We start from the raw sequence: 15,234 nt of genomic DNA on the forward strand, positions 1-15,234 counted from the left end.
GTTTGTATCAAGGAGATGGGTCTGTAGGAGCTACATTCTGTGGCATTTTTGCCAGGTTTGAGGATTAGGGATATAATTGCTTCTCTCATAGAGTAGGGAAGTTCTCCTATATCTGAGATGTTTCGAAAGAGTTTTAATAAGAGGGGGGCCATATCATTGGCAAATGTTTTATATAGTTCTGCGGGAAGCCCATCAGATCCTGGAGCTTTCGAGGCTGGAAATGCGGCAATGGCATCGCATATCTCCTCTGTAGAGATAGGCTCATCTAATTTAAGAGATTGTAACTCAGATATGGTGGGCAGGTCTATGTTTTGCAGGTAGGCATCTAACTCTGGAGAGGTTTTGGAGGTCTGCCTGGTATACAAAGCCTGGTAGAAATCATAAAACTGATCTAGAATACCCATGGGGTCCGTGCAAGGCACTCCATTAGCATCCAATATAGATGATATTACCTGTGGAGCTTCCCTTTGTCTGACTATTTTAGCTAGCAATGCTCCACACTGATCACCCATTTCATACCATTGTTGTCTGAAGGAGAGAGACTTTTGGTGAGCTTTATCCATAAGAAACTGCTCATATTCACGTAATTTAGTTCTGTATGTAAGTTCAGATTCAGAGTTAGGGAGCCTGTTGTATGAAGCTTCTGCGGCTTTAAAACGTATGTGGAGTTGCTGCTCTGCACGTGCAGAGGTGTTTTTGATACGTTTTGTCTCTGTGCAAAAAAGCGTTTTAAAGAGAACCCGAGGTGGGTTTGCAGAATATTATCTGCATACAGAGGCTGGATCTGCCTATACAGCCCAGCCTCTGTTGCTATCCCAAACCCCCCTAAGGTCCCCCTGCACTCTGCAATCCCTCATAAATCACAGCCACTCTGCTGACAAACCGCTTGTCAGAACTGGCTGTGTTTATCTCTATAGTGTCAGTCTGCTGCTCTCCCCGCCTCCTGCAGAACTCCAGTCCCCGCCTGCATCCCTTCCCTCCCTGCTGATTGGAGGGAAGGGACGGGGGCAGGGACCGGAGCTATGCAGGAGGCGGGGGAGCAGCTGAGACTGACGCTACAGATGTAAACACAGCCTCACAGCACGGCTGTGATTTATGAGGGCTTGCAGAGTGCAGGGGGCCCTTAGTGGGGTTTGGGATAGCAACAGAGGCTGGGCTGTATAGGCAGATCCAGCCTCTGTATGCAGATAACATTCTTTAAACACACCTCGGGTTCTCTTTAAGGTACATTTTGGCCACACTCCATGCAGAGGTAAACTGGGTTTCTTCACCCTGTGCTTCAATAAATGATAGCAGACGCTGCATAATGGGGGTATTCTCTGCGATCTTGGAAAGCCAGAAAGTACTGAGTTTCCAGAGGTCAGATTTGGGAGGAAAAAGCCATCGGAATGAAGCTCTGCATGGAGAATGGTCAGAAAGCACAGACGGTAAGTATTCAATACACTCGCAGTTGGGGAGCAGCACCTCACTTGCAATAATATAATCCAAACGTGATCTAGAGTGGTAGGAGGCAGAGTAACATGAAAACATAGGTAATGTAGGGAATTTATACCGCCAGGCGTCATATAGGGAGAGTACTTGAAGCATTCTGTTCAATTTAGTAGGGGCAGAGGACTGGGAAGATATAGGCAGTTTATCACTATGAGGGTACAGTACATAGTTAAAGTCACCTAGCCACACCACAGGGAGATGTGGATTTCTGGCGATATAGTTTAGTGCTTTCTGTATTACCGTATAAGCAAAGGGTGGAGGAATATAGATTGCAATCAGTATTAATGGTTGATTGTTTATTAGGCAATGCAGAAAGACGTAGCGGCCCAGTGGGTCCATCTCCCTGTTTAGAGGTGCAAAATGGACTCGCCTGGTGATAAGTAGGGAAACACCATGAGATTTAGAGTTATGAGTGGCATGAAAATACCATCCGATCCACGGTCTATTTAAGGATCGTAGTGTCATATCGTCAAGATGGGTTTCCTGGAGAGCCACCACATCCACATTTAACTTTTTAATATAGTTTAAGACAACCGCACGTTTTATCTTATCCCCTAAGCCTCTAACATTCCAGGTTAAAAATGAGATTGCTTGACTAGCCATATTCTCTATAAAGCATCATTGTTGGTAAATGTATAATGTATCTGGTATCAACGATGATCTCAGTGCGCCTATCCACATTTGTTCTCACATGAAGGATAAAAAAAATAAAACTTAATAACATATAATAACAATTATAACCCAGCTCCTGGCCTTTAAAACTAGGCTGGAGCGTTGTCCCGATTGTACACCTGTTGATCAGTACCACTGCAGGCTGAGTCCCGCTGAAAAATCTCCAGCAGGTCGCAGTCCAGCAATAAAGCGGCAGCGGTAGCGTGACCCTCAGCTGGGGGAGAAGGTAGAAAATCAGAATGAACATAGAAGTGAAAGAGAAAGGGGGGAAAGCCCCCCGCTTCGGCAGTTAAACAGTAGCATTTATATTAACCCGTTTAGCACTGAGCCTACTTTACAGTTCCGCCATGTTAAAATGCAGTGAGAATATTATAACCATTAGTAACCGAACAAGCTTTGGCACGTATCGTTGTGATAAGTTTGATATACTCCCATAGATGGCAAGGCGTACAGTTCCAGGCTTATTTCTTGCTGGATAGGCAGCAGGGTATAATGTAGGGATTTGTGGTTGAAAAAGGGGGAACAAAGTTTATGTCCTTATATGTAGATGATAGGCCGGGCACAATGTAGCGTAGTGACAGCAATATAGGGGATCATGGTACCTGCAGACATAATATAGCAGTATTCAGCTATGTCAGCAATAATAAAAGCGACTGGCCGGTGAGCAGTTATGTGTGTGAGGTGGAGGGAGTTTTCCGTTTATTTATCCAGGAATCCGCTTCCAGTGGGGAGGCAAAAAAGAGAGTCTTACCCTCATCGATGACCCTCAAGCGAGCTGGGAACAGCATAGCATATTGTAGGTCAAGGGCTTTCAGCTTGCGCTTCACCGCCTGGAAACCCGCGCGCTGTTTTTGTGTTTCCACCCCAAAGTCTGGGAAGATTGATATGGTGGTGTTGTCAATCTGGATGTTACCTTTCTCTCTTGAAAGGCGTAGTGTCGCATCACGGTCTTGGAAATAGAGAATCTTTGCAATAAAGGTGCGTGGTGGGGCCCCAGGCGGCCCTGCTTTCGCTGGCATCCGATGTGCTCGCTCTACCGAGAAGGTTGCAGTGAAGGCCTCTCTGCCAAAATGATCTATGAGTAGTTGTTCCAGAAAGCGTTCAGGGTTGTCTCCCTCCGCTTTTTCAGGAAGGCCGACCAGCCTGATATTGTTGCGTCGCAGCCGGTTTTCCATGTCCTCCTGCCGGTTAATCATCGAGCGTACCTGCGTTTGCATGGATTGCATGTCACGTGGTATGTGCCTCGTGTCGTCCTCGAGCTGTGAGATTCTCTGCTCCGCGGATGTAACCCGCTCCCTAAGGTTGCCCAAGTCAGCTCTAATCAGATGAATGTCAGCCTTGACTTCCTCCAGCTTAATAGTAAAAGTGGCGGTAAGTGAAGCTTGCATGGCAGACAGAGCTTCTAGGATGCGAGCGGTTTCCGGGTTTGCTGTGTCTCCATCTTCTTGTTGATCGCCATCTTGGGCTCCATCTTGGGCCTGCGTGCGGAATCTGTCTATCGGGCCTGTGGTTTTGTCTTTCTCCTTGTCTCTCTTCGGACCCATTTTAGCAGCAAAGAGGTGCGGTAGGCTAGTGGTGGGGTTTGTGTGGTTGTATACGCTCTGGGAAGCAAGGATGAGAGAGGATTATGTTAGCCGAAGCGGGAGCTCACCAGCCGTGCGTCTGTTCACATGTCCGTCCTGGCCACGCCCCTCTACATTTTTTTTTTTCCGTCACAAATTAGGCTTTCTTTGGGTGATACGCTCTGCTAAGAATTATTTTATTTTGAAGAGACTTTGTATTAAGAAAAACGCCCCCCCCCCCTGGGGGGTACTTACCTCGGGAGGGGGAAGCCCCTGGATCCTAACAAGGCTACTTCTTTTGCCAGGCATAATTGCCCCCAGTATAGGTAGCCAGGTATGGTTGCCCCCAGTATAGGTAGCCAGGCATAGTTGCCCCCCAGTGTAGGTAGCCAGATATGGTTGCCCCCAGTATAGGTAGCCAGGCATAGTTGCCCCCCAGTGTAGGTAGCCAGGTATGGTTGCCCCCAGTATAGGTAGCCAGGTATGGTTGCCCCAGTATAGGTAGCCAGGTATGGTTGCCCCCAGTATAGGTAGCCAGGTATGGTTGCCCCCAGTATAGGTAGCCAGGTATGGTTGCCCCAGTATAGGTAGCCAGGTATGGTTGCCCCCAGTATAGGTAGCCAGGTATGGTTGCCCCCAGTATAGGTAGCCAGGTATGGTTGCCCCCAGTATAGGTTAGCCAGGCACAGGTGCCCCAGTATAGGTAGCCAGGTATGGTTGCCCACAGTATAGGTAGCCAGGCATAGTTGCCCCCCAGTGTAGGTAGCCAGGTATGGTTACCCCCAGTATAGGTAGCCAATTATGGTTGCCCCCAGTATAGGTAGCCAGGTATGGTTGCCCCCAGTATAGGTAGCCAGGTATGGTTGCCCCCAGTATAGGTAGCCAGGTATGGTTGCCCCCAGTGTAGATAGCCAGGTATGGTTGCTCCAGTATAGGTAGCCAGGTATGGTTGCCCCAGTATAGGTAGCCAGGTATGGTTGCCCCCAGTATAGGTTAGCCAGGTACAGGTGCCCCAGTATAGGTAGCCAGGTATGGTTGCCCCCAGTATAGGTAGCCAGGCATAGTTGCCCCCCAGTGTAGGTACCCAGGTATGGTTGCCCCCAGTATAGGTAGCCAGGTATGGTTGCCCCCAGTATAGGTAGCCAGGTATGGTTGCCCCAGTATAGGTAGCCAGGTATGGTTGCCCCCAGTATAGGTAGCCAGGTATGGTTGCCCCCAGTATAGATAGCCAGGTATGGTTGCCCCCAGTATAGGTAGCCAGGTATGGTTGCCCTCAGTATAGGTAGCCAGGTATGGTTCCCCCAGTATAGGTTAGCCAGGTATTGTTGCCCCAGTATAGATAGCCAGGTATGGTTTCCCCAGTATAGGTAGCCAGGTATGGTTGTCCCCAGTATAGGTAGCCAGGTGTGGTTGCCCCTAGTATAGGTAGCCAGGTATGGTTGCCCCCAGTATAGGTAACCAGGTATGGTTGCCCCCAGTATAGGTAGCCAGGTATGGTTGCCCCCAGTATAGGTAGCCAGGTATGGTTGCCCCTAGTATAGGTAGCCAGATATAGTAGCCCCCAGTATAGATAGCCAGGTATGGTTTCCCCCAGTATAGGTAGCCAGGTATGGTTGCCCCCAGTATAGGTAGCCAGGTATGGTTGCCCCCAGTATAGGTTAGCCAGGTACAGGTGCCCCAGTATAGGTAGCCAGGTATGGTTGCCCCCAGTATAGGTAGCCAGGCATAGTTGCCCCCCAGTGTAGGTACCCAGGTATGGTTGCCCCCAGTATAGGTAGCCAGGTATGGTTGCCCCCAGTATAGGTAGCCAGGTATGGTTGCCCCAGTATAGGTAGCCAGGTATGGTTGCCCCCAGTATAGGTAGCCAGGTATGGTTGCCCCCAGTATAGATAGCCAGGTATGGTTGCCCCAGTATAGGTAGCCAGGTATGGTTGCCCTCAGTATAGGTAGCCAGGTATGGTTCCCCCAGTATAGGTTAGCCAGGTATTGTTGCCCCAGTATAGATAGCCAGGTATGGTTTCCCCAGTATAGGTAGCCAGGTATGGTTGTCCCCAGTATAGGTAGCCAGGTGTGGTTGCCCCTAGTATAGGTAGCCAGGTATGGTTGCCCCCAGTATAGGTAACCAGGTATGGTTGCCCCCAGTATAGGTAGCCAGGTATGGTTGCCCCCAGTATAGGTAGCCAGGTATGGTTGCCCCTAGTATAGGTAGCCAGATATAGTAGCCCCCAGTATAGATAGCCAGGTATGGTTTCCCCCAGTATAGGTAGCCAGGTATGGTTGCCCCCAGTATAGGTAGCTAGGTATGGTTGCCTCCAGTATAGGTTGTCAGGTATGGTTGCCCCCAGTATAGGTAGCCAGGTATGGTTGCCCCCAGTATAGGTAGCCAGGTATGGTTGCCCCCAGTATAGGTAGCCAGATATAGTAGCCTCCAGTATAGGTAGCCAGGTATGGTTGCCCCCAGTATAGGTAGCCAGGTATGGTTGCCCCCAGTATAGGTAGCCAGGTATGGTTGCCCCAGTATAGGTAGCCAGGCATAGTTGCCCCCCAGTGTAGGTAGCCAGGTATGGTTGCCCCCAGTATAGGTAGCCAGGTATGGTTGTACCCAGTATAGGTAGCCAGGCATAGTTGCCCCCCAGTGTAGGTAGCCAGGTATGGTTGCCCCCAGTATAGGTAGCCAGGTATGGTTGCCCCAGTATAGGTAGCCAGGTATGGTTGCCCCCAGTATAGGTAGCCAGGTATGGTTGCACCCAGTATAGGTAGCCAGGTATGGTTGCCCCCAGTATAGGTAGCCAGGTATGGTTGCCCCCAGTATAGGTAGCCAGATATAGTTGCCCCCAGTATAGGTAGCCAGGTATGGTTGCCCCCAGTATAGGTAGCCAGATATAGTTGCCCCCAGTATAGGTTAGCCAGGTACAGGTGCCCCAGCATAGGTATCCAGGTATGGTTGCCCCCAGTATAGGTAGCCAGATATAGTTGCCCCCAGTATAGGTTAGCCAGGTACAGGTGCCCCAGCATAGGTAGCCAGGTATGGTTGCCCCCAGTATAGGTAGCCAGGTATGGTTGCCCCCAGTATAGGTAGCCAGGTATGGTTGCCCCCAGTATAGGTAGCCAGATATAGTTGCCCCCAGTATAGGTAGCCAGATATAGTTGCCCCCAGTATAGGTAGCCAGGTATGGTTGCCCCCAGTATAGGTAGCCAGATATAGTTGCCCCCAGTATAGGTTAGCCAGGTACAGGTGCCCCAGCATAGGTAGCCAGGTATGGTTGCCCCCAGTATAGGTAGCCAGGTATGGTTGCCCCCAGTATAGGTAGCCAGGTATGGTTGCCCCAGTATAGGTAGCCAGGTATGGTTGCCCCCAGTATAGGTAGCCAGGTATGGTTGCCCCAGTATAGGTAGCCAGGTATGGTTGCCCCCAGTATAGATAGCCAGGTATGGTTGCCCCCAGTATAGGTAGCCAGGTATGGTTGCCCCCAGTATAGGTAGCCAGGTATGGTTGCCCCCAGTATAGGTAGCCAGGTATGGTTGCCCCCAGTATAGGTAGCCAGGTATGGTTGCCCCCAGTATAGGTAGCCAGGTATGGTTGCCCCCAGTATAGGTAGCCAGGTATGGTTGCCCCCAGTATAGGTAGCCAGGTATGGTTGCCCCCAGTATAGGTAGCCAGGTATAGTTTCCCCCAGTATAGGTAGTCAGGTATGGTTGCTCCCAGTATAGGTAGCTAGGTATGGTTGCCCCCAGTATCAGTAGCCAGGTATGGTTGCCCCAGTATAGGTAGCCAGGTATTGTTGCCCCAGTATAGATAGCCAGGTATGGTTGCCCCAGTATAGGTAGCCAGGTATGGTTGCCCCAGTATAGGTAGCCAGGTATGGTTGCCCCGGTATAGGTAGCCAGATATAGTTGCACCCAGTATAGGTAGCCAGGTATGGTTGCCCCCAGTATAGGTAGCCAGGTATGGTTGCACCCAGTATAGTTAGCCAGGTATGGTTGCCCCCAGTATAGGTAGTCAGGTATGGTTGCCCCCAGTATAGGTAGCTAGGTATGGTTGCCCCCAGTATCGGTAGCCAGGTATGGTTGCCCCAGTATAGGTAGCCAGGTATTGTTGCCCCAGTATAGATAGCCAGGTATGGTTGCCCCAGTATAGGTAGCCAGGTATGGTTGCCCCAGTATAGGTAGCCAGATATAGTTGCACCCAGTATAGGTAGCCAGGTATGGTTGCCCCCAGTATAGGTAGCCAGGTATGGTTGCCCGTAGTATAGGTTAGCCAGGTATGGTTGCCCCAGTATAGATAGCCAGGTATGGTTGCCCCAGTATAGGTAGCCAGATATAGTAGCCCCCAGTATAGGTAGCCAGGTATTGTTGCCCCAGTATAGGTAGCCAGGTATGGTTGCCCCCAGTATAGGTAGCCAGGTATGGTTGCCCCCAGTATAGGTAGCCAGGTATGGTTGCCCCCAGTATAGGTAGCCAGGTATGGTTGCCCCAGTATAGATAGCCAGGTACGGTTGCCCCAGTATAGGTAGCCAGGTATGGTTGCCCCCAGTATAGGTAGCCAGGTATGGTTGCCCCAGTATAGGTAGCCAGGTATGGTTGCCCCAGTATAGGTAGCCAGGTATGGTTGCCCCCAGTATAGGTAGCCAGGTATGGTTGCCCCCAGTATAGGTAGCCAGGTATGGTTGCCCCCAGTATAGGTAACCAGGTATGGTTGCCCCCAGTATAGGTAGCCAGGTATGGTTGCCCCCAGTATAGGTAGCCAGGTATTGTTGCCCCAGTATAGATAGCCAGGTATGGTTGTCCCAGTATAGATAGCCAGGTATGGTTGCCCCAGTATAGGTAGCCAGGTATGGTTGCCCCCAGTATAGGTAGCCAGGTATGGTTGCCCCCAGTATAGGTAGCCAGGTATGGTTGCCCCAGTATAGGTAGCCAGGTATGGTTGCCCCTAGTATAGATAGCCAGGTATGGTTGCCCCAGTATAGGTAGCCAGGCATGGTTGCCCCAGTATAGGTAGCCAGGTATGGTTGCACCCAGTATAGGTAGCCAGGTATGGTTGCCCCCAGTATAGGTAGCCAGGTATGGTTGCCCCAGTATAAGTAGCCAGGTATGGTTGCCCCAGTATAGGTAGCCAGGTATGGTTGCCCCAGTATAGGTAGCCAGGTATGGTTGCCCCTAGTATAGATAGCCAGGTATGGTTGCACCCAGTATAGGTAGCCAGGTATGGTTGCACCCAGTATAGGTAGCCAGGTATGGTTGCCCCCAGTATAGGTAGCCAGGTATTGTTGCCCCAGTATAGGTAGCCAGGTATGGTTGCCCCTAGTATAGATAGCCAGGCATGGTTGCCCCAGTATAGGTAGCCAGGCATGGTTGCCCCTAGTATAGATAGCCAGGTATGGTTGCACCCAGTATAGGTAGCCAGGTATGGTTGCCCCCAGTATAGGTAGCCAGGTATGGTTGCCCCAGTATAGGTAGCCAGGTATGGTTGCCCCCAGTATAGGTAGCCAGGTATGGTTGCCCCCAGTATAGGTAGCCAGGTATGGTTGCCCCCAGTATAGGTAGCCAGGTATGGTTGCCCCAGTATAGGTAGCCAGGTATGGTTGCCCCCAGTATAGGTAGCCAGGTATGGTTGCCCCCAGTATAGGTAGCCAGGCATGGTTGCCCCAGTATAGGTAGCCAGGTATGGTTGCACCCAGTATAGGTAGCCAGGTATGGTTGCACCCAGTATAGGTAGCCAGCCTGTCCCTCCCTCCCTCCCATGACTCCACCTGAACGACTTGTGTCAGATGTCATCCAAAGAGCAGCGTCCTGCCCGCCCGCCCCCTCCCTCCCTGGCCACCGCCGGGTCCCTCTTGCTAGACCTCAGTTAAGCAGTGACCTGGTCGCAGGCAGTGAAGAGACGGTTCTCCTGGTACAGGCGCATATACAGGAAGTAAGTACCTCCTGTACATGCACTGCTATGGGAACAACTCTTGTGTCTCTTTCAGTGACTGTGGGGGAGGAGGGTGCCACCGACTCGAGAAGGTAATCGAGCGGTGGCTGGGGAGGGAGGGGGGCGGGATGCAGCTCCTTGGAAGATGACTCGATGCAAGTCATTCAGGCCGTGATAGAGTCATTGTACTCTATTAATAATTACAAGCCTTTATGTGCAAAAATAACAGTAATACACCCTCATAACATATTTATAAAGACAAGTTCCTAAGGTAACAATTTATGTATTGCCTTTTAGTCAATGGCCGATGCAGAAGTTTTAAATGTGTTGGTGGCAGTGGTGTGGCGTGCATGCATGGGACGATGCAAATACAACAGGGAAGCCAGGAATACAAGTAACGTACTTCCTGTCCAGCAGGAAGTACATCAGTGGGCAACAGGCAATCGGCATCTGGGGGCGGCACTATACATATGACCCTGCCAGCACACTCTGCCGCAGGGTCATATGAATCCATTTTTTGGCGGTGCAATGATAGGGGCGGAGCATTGAACCACAACGCTCTGGCCAAGTATAAAGCCAACCTCAAATCAATATGTTATTTGACGCTTGGCCCCCTCTGAATGTATCTTCTGTAACAGGACAATGGTTCTGGGGCGATTATATTCGCAAGTAGCTCATTTTTTTATTATGGGAAGAATTCAGCTCCAGGACATTTTGTGCAATGACTTTTGTACAAAATGCAAAACCACAGTTATAAACCACAACATTTGGGACATAGAGTGAGCACAGCCGGCCCCCCTTTTTGCTGAAAAATGGGTTACATTTAAAAGAAAATTGTCTCTTTTTTTTGTAGAGATCAAGAATAGGGATAAACTGTGTGAATAATGGAGATGTGCTCTACAAAATATTCAGATCTTGGATGCTCCTGCGCACATTATAAAGACTTATGCTGGCAATACACGGGTCGATCTGGCGGCCGATTAGCCGCCGGATCGACTCCCGCCGCGTCCCCGCTCGTGTGTGCGGATCGATTACCGCTCGTCCCCGCTGGCGCTTCCTTATCAGCGCTCGATTCCCTGCCATTGTCCGCCGGCGGGGATCAAGCAGGCGGGGGTCGAGCACCGTGATCGGGCCAGCTGAATATTATCAGCTTGCCGGATCAGCTGGTCGATACACGGTACAGAAACGTACCATGTATCCCCAGCATAAAACAGCAAATCAGAAAACAAGAGGACAAAAACTGGAAGACAAATAGTGTATCACTAAGAACAATGCAACAGGCACAGACATCAGAACAGGGGCTAACTAACTAACTTTTCTTGGACAATGGTCACTGGTGAAATAAATATCCAGTAGGACTGGAACACTGTAAATCTCTTGAGACAAAGAAGCACCCAACTTTTAGCATATGAGCGCCCGCATACAGTATATTTACGCCCTGATAGACCATCTCAGCACCTGGGGCGTAGATATTAGAGATGGCCCGAATAGTTCGCCGGCGAGCATTATTCAGCAAAGATCAGGTATTCTCGCTCTCCGCGACCACATGGCGATATTTAACCCGCCCCCACACATCATCATTGGGCTAAACTTTGACCCCTTTATCACAGTCAGTAGGCATGTGGCAGTCAATCAGCCTGCACTCCCTCGCGGACCCCCCTGCCCTCTATAAAAAGCAGCAGTGCTGGCCATGTTGAACACATTGCTCGGCTGCTGTAGCAAGAGGAAGGGACAGAGCTTGCTGGAAATAGGGAAAGCGTTAGCTAGGCCTGTTTATTTTGATCCTAGCTGGCTGATAGCAGTTTAATCACCCCAAACAGCCCTTCTGAGGGCTACTTCATCCTTCTGCTCTGTGTGTGTGTGTGTGTGTGTGTGTATATAGAGTATGTGTGTGTGTGTGTGTGTGTGTATAGAGTGTGTGTGTGTGTGTGTGTGTGTGTATAGAGTGTGTGTGTGTGTGTGTGTGTACAGTGTGCGAGTGTGTGTGTGTACAGTGTGTGAGTGTGTGTGTACAGTGTGTGTACAGTGTGTGTACAGTGTGTGTGTGTATAGAGTGTGTGTGTGTATGTGTGTGTGTATAGAGAGTATGTGTGTGTGTGTGTATACAGTGTGTGTGTGTATACAGTGTGTGTGTGTGTGTGTGTGTGTGTGTGTGTGTGTGTGTGTGTGTGTGTGTGTATAGTGTGTGTGTGTGTGTGTATGTATGCAGTGTGTGTGTGTATACAGTGTGTGTGTGTATACAGTGTGTGTGTGTGTGTGTGTGTGTGTGTGTGTGTGTGTGTGTGTGTGTGTGTGTGTGTGTATAGTGTGTGTGTGTGTGTGTATGTATGCAGTGTGTGTGTGTGTGTGTGTGTGTATACAGTGTGTGTGTGTGTGTGTGTGTGTGTGTGTGTGTGTGTGTGTGTGTGTGTGTGTGTGTGTGTGTGTGTGTGTGTGTGTGTGTGTGTGTGTGTGTGTGTGTGTGTGACTCACTCCACAGCACCCACCATTGACAGTGCCCACTACAAGCTCATTAGTGCTCCAAAGCCTATTATCACTAAATTGTGTTTGAACTGTTGTAGCATATTGTCGGTGTTTGTCTGATGCACAGACATAGCCCACTGGCACTGAGCCACACCAGTGCCCACTTATATTGATATTGAATTGTGGGCCACATAAAAGCAGAAGCTGATTTTTTTCCACTACTGTTCTCCAGGGCTTGTGGTATTACGCGTATCACTAAATTGTGTTTGAACTGTTGCGGCATATTCTCAGTATCAGTATCCATGGACAGAGCCCACTGGCACTGAGCCACACCTGTGTTCACTTACATTGATATTGAATTGAGGGCCACATAAGACACAAGCACATTTTTTCCACTACAGTTCACCAGGGCTTGTGGTATTATCCAGGGGTCTAGTCCTGGAAAAAGAGGTGAGTGGACTCACTCTAAAAACCCCTGCGCCGTGCATAGTGCGGCGTGCCAAAAAATGGGCGTAGTCAAACATGATGTGGGCATGGTCATGGGTGGGGCCAAATATACATGACCTTAGCAGTGATTTAAAAGGTCTGCCAGGGAAGTTTGAGCTCTGCCGTAGTGTATTCCCCAAAAATAGATGTAATCTGACAACATTTCACCAAAAAGACACATATTCTGGTACAAGTTCCTCCAAAATACAGATAATATGGAAGTGGTTCCTCCAAAATAGACAATCTGGCAGCAGCAGTTCCCCCAACATACACATAATTTGGAAGCAGTTCCCCAAAATATGCGAAACCTGGCAGCGATTCACCCAAAATACACGTAACACCCAAAAGACATATAATCTGGCAGCAGCTGTTCCCCTAACATATACATAATCTGGCAGCTGTTCCCCAAAATACACATAATCTGGCAGCAGCTGTTCCCCTAACATACACATAATCTGGCAGCAGTTCCCCAAAATACACGTAATCTGGCAGCAGCCGTTCCCCTAACATACACATAATCTGGCAGCTGTTCCCCAAAATACACATAATCTGGCAGCAGCTGTTCCCCTAACATACACATAATCTGGCAGCTGTTCCCCAAAATACATAACAGCGGTTCCCCAAAAATGCAGATAATCTGACAGCAGTTCCCCCAAAATAGGTACCCCCAGGTAGCCAGGTCTATAGGTGTCCCCAGTATAAGTAGCCATGAGTATAGTAGTCCCCAGTATTAGAGATGTGGCGAACGGTTACCGAACCGTTCGCCGGCGAACATCTCTGAATGCATGGGCCTCTTACTACTTCCGGGTCGCAATGACCCGGAGTAGTACGCCTGCGCTGCCCGGCGGAGCGCGTCCTAGATCGCGCTCCCGTTGCCGGGCACTCTCTGCGCATGTGCGTGACGTCATGAGTGACGTCACGCACATGCGCAGAGAGTGCCCGGTAACAGGAGCGCGATCTAGGACGCGCTCCGCCGGGCAGCGCAGGCGTACTACTCCGGGTCATTGCGACCCGGAAGTGGTAAGAGGCCCAGAGAGGTTCGCCAGGCAAACTGTTCGGCCCAACACTACCCAGTATATGTAGCCAGAGGTATAGTTGCCTAGTATATGTAGCCAGGGGTATATGTGCCCAGTATATGTAGCCAGGGGTATATGTCCCCAGTATATGTAGCCAGAGGTATAGTTGCCTAGTATATGTAGCCAGGGGTATATGTGCCCAGTATATGTAGTCAGGGGTTTAGTAGTCCCCAGTATATGTAGCCAGAGGTATAGGTTTCCAGTATATGTAGCCAGGGGTATAAGTGTCCAGTATATGTAGCCAGGGGTATATGTGCCCAGTATATGTAGTCAGGGGTATATGTGCCAGTATATGTAGTCAGGGGTATATGTGCCAGTATATGTAGTCAGGGGTATATGTGCCAGTATATGTAGTCAGGGGTATATGTGCCAGTATATGTAGCCAGAGGTATATGTGCCCAGTATATGTATTTAGGGGTATATGTGCCCAGTATATGTAGCCAGAGGTATATGTCCCCAGTACATGTAGCCAGAGGTATATGTGCCCAGTATATGTAGTCAGGGGTATATGTGCCCAGTATATGTAGCCAGGGGTATATGTGCCCAGTATATGTAGCCAGAGGTATATGTGCCCAGTATATGTAGGCAGGGGTATATGTGCCAGTATATGTAGTCAGGGGTATATGTGCCCAGTATATGTAGCCAGAGGTATAGGTGTCCAGTATATGTAGCCAGGGGTATATATGCCCAGTATATGTAGGCAGGGGTATATGTGCCCAGTATATGTAGCCAGAGGTATATGTCCCCTGTATATGTAGTCAGGGGTATATGTGCCCAGTATATGTAGCCAGGGGTATATGTCCCCAGTATATGTAGGCAGGGGTATATGTGCCCAGTATATGTAGGCAGGGGTATATGTCCCCAGTATATGTAGTCAGGGGTATATGTGCCAGTTTATGTAGTCAGGGGTATATGTGCCCAGTATATGTAGCCAGAGGTATATGTCCCCAGTATATGTAGTCAGGGGTATATGTCCCCAGTATATGTAGTCAGGGGTATATGTCCCCAGTATATGTAGTCAGGGGTATATGTCCCCAGTATATGCAGGCAGGGGTATATGTTCCCAGTATATGTAGTCAGGGGTATATGTGCCAGTATATGTAGTCAGGGGTATATGTGCCAGTATATGTAGTCAGGAGTGTATGTGCCCAGTATATGTAGCCAGAGGTATATGTCCTAAGTATATGTAGTCAGGGGTATATGTGCCCAGTATATGTAGTCAGGGGTATATGTCCCCAGTATATGTAGCCAGAGGTATATGTGCCCAGTATATGTAGCCAGGTGTATATGTGCCCAGCATATGTAGTCAGGGGGTATATGTGCCCAGTATATGTAGCCAGAGGTATATGTCCCCAGTATATGTAGTCAGGGGTATATGTCCCCAGTATATGTAGTCAGGGGTATATGTCCCCAGTATATGCAGTCAGGGGTATATGTCCCCAGTATATGTAGTCAGGGGTATATGTGCCAGTATATGTAGTCAGGGGTATATGTGCCAGTATATGTAGTCAGGAGTGTATGTGCCCAGTATATGTAGCAAGAGGTATATGTCCTCAGTATATGTAGTCAG

This window comes from Hyperolius riggenbachi, chromosome 11, assembly GCF_040937935.1.
Source record: "Hyperolius riggenbachi isolate aHypRig1 chromosome 11, aHypRig1.pri, whole genome shotgun sequence".
Lineage (NCBI taxonomy): Eukaryota > Metazoa > Chordata > Amphibia > Anura > Hyperoliidae > Hyperolius > Hyperolius riggenbachi.